This window comes from Nothobranchius furzeri, chromosome 15 (genome assembly GCF_043380555.1).
Source record: "Nothobranchius furzeri strain GRZ-AD chromosome 15, NfurGRZ-RIMD1, whole genome shotgun sequence".
Taxonomy (NCBI): domain Eukaryota; kingdom Metazoa; phylum Chordata; class Actinopteri; order Cyprinodontiformes; family Nothobranchiidae; genus Nothobranchius; species Nothobranchius furzeri.
In genome coordinates this window covers 29,022,705-29,027,626 of record NC_091755.1, presented here as the reverse complement: position 1 = coordinate 29,027,626, position 4,922 = coordinate 29,022,705, and positions in this window count along the sequence as shown.

Genomic DNA, 4,922 nt, shown 5'->3' with positions numbered 1-4,922 from the left:
ATTAATTTACACGTTGCACCTTTAAAGAAGCACTGAGTTACTGGTGAGAGTTCGATGCAGCTTCCTGCTCAGCGAAATCAGCACCACTCTGTTGCTGGTTCAAGGCTGAACAACTGATTATTTTTAATTCAAGCTCTTTGGATTTATTTGTTTGTTTGTGCCGGATATAAATCTCTGTGTATCCAAGCCTCACACGGGGCACCAATTAATGTTGGGGTTATTAGGAGCGAACAATTCGTAAGCTTTAACTTACTTTTGGATTCTTCAATAAATTCTGTAAATATGGGAATATTTACTGATTTATTAATTAATTAAGATATTCTTAGATATATTGGGCACCATTCCCCTTTAACCGGGGAAAAATTGAATCCAAAACTCTTATCAGTCTTTCTTGAAGTTCGTAGAATCCTCGGAGCAGAGACTTCTCTTCGACACAACAAAGCTACTGGAGACGAAAATCTGAATTTTATAACGTTTAATTAACAATTTGTCAAATGAATAAACAGTGGCATAAATGAATAATAACCATGTGATATAATAAAAGGATGTATATTCAAAATAATGTTCAAGGTGTTTTGTGTGTATGTATGTGTGTGTGTGTTTCTAAAATGGAGTCTGTATGCAAGATGGCTGACCACTTTGTCTGGCTAAAGTGTGGGTGGCAACTTGGACTTTAACTTCCAAGGCACTTAGAATCATAAGTAACTTAACCTTAAATTCACTCAAAACATTTCAAAGGATCATGAAACAACACAAAAGATTAATCACGAATAATATCTTTTAGTTTAACCACGTGGCCAAGCAGAAAACATTTAAAGATACCAAACAATGATCAATAAGCAGTTTATTCTTTCAAAATGACCCGACGGACGTATTGGGAGCGAAAGAGGAAAACACGAAGCTACTTTTTAAGCAATAGCGCGGTTTTATTGCTTATTCTGGACTATAGAGGAAACGGAAGAAGAAGGAGAGAAAGAGATGAGTTTCTGATCACCAGAACAGCAAGGCGTCCCCTGCTGTTTGATTTGACGGTTCTCCGTGTTTCTCCGTGTTTCTCCGCAGTTTGGCGTCGTCCGTCGGTTTGATGCTTTCTCCGTTGTTTGGCGTTCTACGAGTGTTTCTCCCACGGGCTGGACACAAAGAGAACGAAGTTTCTTTTGTGCTGAGTTTGACAACTTACAGCGTCTCAGAGCTGGATTGAGTTGTTGCTTTCCTCCGCAGTTCTGTGTCCTCAAACATCAGCTGGAGGGGAGCAGAAACGAGCAGATCTGATGGGCTTGCAGTTTAGTTTTTCCCAGCGGTCCCGTGGGCTCAACTTGGGCACTTAGAGCTTACGCGTGCTCAAGGGAGTCGGAGCGTTCGACAAGCGTGTCCTTACCGCCAGGTATCCTGGGCAAAAGATTGAGGTTCCTTTGTCTTTCCTGATGATTTATGGTCTGAGTTGGCGGGAAAGCTCTGTGACTCCCACACATGCACAGAATGTGTTTCTGGTATTAGGCGGTGACGTCATCACAGTGCTTCTGTGTGCAAAGCATCATGGGAAATTAAGTTTCTTGGCGCTGATGTGATTATTTGCTTTTCAGAGCAATTTAAGCACAGTCATTTTGGAGAAAATCACTGCATAGTAATTTCCTCATGAGGTCAGACCCTCAACATCAGCCTCCAGTAAGCCTCCTGCCCTCCCCAGACCGGTCACTCCTCCCTCTCTCACGAGGTCTCACCTCCAACCTGTAAGTTCCATCAGATCCAACATTCAGATTTCCGAGTGCCAGACCTAACTCTCCCTGTTCCTCCAGGATCCTCCACACCCGAACCTCGCTTCTCTGCCGAATACTGCTAGACTTCCTAGCAGCTCCTTCTGTTCTCCTTTACTAATAAATTATTGTTTGCGATCTTCTTTGACTCTGTGGACTGATTCTGTATGTCGTGGGTTAGGCATCTACCACACAACATAACAAGAATTAACTGTTCTCAGTACTTTTAGTTGTATGTTTAAGCTGGTTTGTGCGTCTGACGGAGAAGAAAGCTGTGACAGCTGTAACATTTTGATGAACATCCTCTTTTTCTCCCCGTTAAGGCAGAAGTGATTGCGGTACGCCATGTGGGAACCACCACCATTTGATTTAAAAGGGCTCATTTGCCTATGTATTGGCAAAATACCCCTCTGTTTGTGTACACATGACTTCAGGTTGGTGAGGCAGCTGCTGAACACAAAGTGACTGCTACCAAGCATACAACAAGATCAACAAATACATCTCACATGTGCTTTCCATGAAGAGTCTGATGACATGACAAAGCTGAGAGAAACTTTCTCACCACCCTCCTCCCCCTCGCACGTCTCTTTGTCCTCGTGTCTGGCACACACTCACCAGCTCTTTCTGCCCTGCAGCTTCATACACCTGCCTGCACGGCTGCAGCCGTGTCATGTTTCAACGATGAGGCAACCTTCGACCAATGAGCTGTGGTGAGAACGGTTAAGGAGCGTGGTGGGAACTCTCCTCCCATCTCTCGTCTCTGTACCTGGGAACCGAGGCAGCCTCAGGGAGGGGCCGTCCAGCCGCCCGCTGTCTGAATGAACACCAAACAAAAACTCTCACCAACAGGTGAGTTACACGAGTCAGTGTTAGTTTTTCTCTAGTCTATTCTTTTTCACTCCCCTATCATTATTTTTCATTCAGGGCTGGCACACTGCTTTGCATTTTGGCAGGACTGGAAAAAGGGACACAGAGAAACAAAACAGTCAAAGTGTGGGAACTTTTTCCTTGTTCCTTTTTCTTTTCTTTCAGGTGCTTTTATCAGTATTAACTCTGCTTACACAGGTATTTGTGCACCTGTGGCACTGGATTAGTGGATCTGCTTCTTTATTGTGTGTAAAAAAGCACGTAGAACATTTTTTGTTCCAGGTTTTTGCTTGAAAACACAAACTGTTCTGGTGAACAGCTGTTAACGCTTAGATTTGGAAGGCAAACAGTTTTCATATTTCACTTAAACTGGTTTAGTGCATCAAAGCACAAATGCTGATATGGGCTGTCATTATTTTATACACTCATGACAATCATGACCTACAAAGTAATGTCCAATTCTATGGATTTATGTTTACAGATGTTTAAAAGGATGTTTGTTTTTCTCAGGACTGAATCCTACTTTTGGGTGCAGCTATGATCCAGGGTGACCAACAGTGCCTCCAACAGATACAGAAGTGTGATGTTTTGGGAGACAAAACGTGAAATTTTTGCTGCTTGCATGTCATTCTACTTAAATCACATTAGTCAAACCCTTGTTTTAATTTGCCAAAGTTAAAGGCTGCTTTAGAGTATCTTTAAAATTGCTACAGCTTAGTTAATCCATCCCCCTTCCAGCCTTACCTGGGAAATCTCCAGGTGTGGATTTAAAAGTCACTCTATATTTGAACATAAATATATGTACAGGATGCCCTGCATTCACTCATATCAAGATCTCAAGCTACATAAACTCTTAATAGCTTGAGGTTGAGACTTGACCCCAAAACAGGCAAAGAGTTCACTGTTTTTGGTCAAAAACCACAGCCTCAGATTTAGGTGAGATGACTCGTCTTGGTGACTTCACACTAGTTGTGAACCAGTCCAGGACACTCTGAGGTCCCTGGCTTTAAGATGCCAACAGAGCCACAGCATATATGCCTTAAAGTCTTAATGGACTTGATGGAGCACAAGAAAAAGGGTTTGGTGGCACACAGCCCTGATGGAGTCAGCCTTGCTCCTGCAACAAGCTCAACTTTGAGCTAAAATGTGGAGAATATACTTTTTACATAATGGCATTTTCATGTTTTGCTCCATTTTCCATTTAGGTTTCATCTTAAACATAAATAGCTATGGTTTTCTTCCCCAAAAAGAAACCTAGAAATGATCCAAATTCTCGTTTGTTTGTTTCTTCTGACTCAATTAAACACATACCACATTTTTGTCTGTTTATTTGTTTTGTTTTTTTCTTCCAGATAGATGTGGTTTGCTGTTTCACCCCTAAATGTCACCCAGCTCCTGGTGCAATCAATTGTCATCTCCCGCCTCGATTACTGCAATACCCTTCTAACTGGTCTTCCAGCCTGTACTGTGAGACCTCTACAAATGGTCCAGAGCACACGTCACCCCTCTGTTCATTGAGCTCCACCATGGCTACCGCTAGCGGCACGCATCAAATTCAAATTGCTAACACTAGCATACAAAGTCCAAGATGGTACGGCTCCCATCTACCTGAATCCTCTTGCAAAGGCTTACGTCTCGGCCCAGCCGCTCCGGTCATCACAGGATCGTCGGCTAGCAGTGCCTACACCACGCTCAGGACAATCCAGACTTTTCTCATGCATCGTTCCACAAATGTGGAATGACCTTCCAAGCACTACCAGAACTGCAGCTTCCTTTTCAAATTTCAAGAAACTTCTGAAGATCCTGCGCTTCAGAGAGCATCACCCATCCTCCCTCTCTACTGTCCACTCCTTGTTCCCTACTCCCCATGATTGATGTCACGTTATTGTTGTTATTGTTGTTGTTAGCCTCAAGGGCAACATGCCGATTATCACTTGTAAGTCGCTTTGGACAAAAGCGTCTGCTAAATACATACACATAAACATAAATGTGATTAAATCCTTCAAACAACTTTTTTAACATTTGCTAAAACGTAATCGGTAACCGCTTAATAATGCATTCAATAATATGTTTAGTAATGCTATATAATGCATAATTGTTAACACTTCATGCAATGGTTTGTTAATGCTTAATAATGCACTAAGAAATGTTAATAAAGGACCCTTGTTGTAAAGTGTTATCACACAATCAAACAAACAAGGAAATACACAGTTCGCCCTTTTTGGGGACACAACTGATTATGATTAACATGTTTTAGTGTAAAAGACCAGAACCGTATGGCAGGACAGACACCTAAGTGTG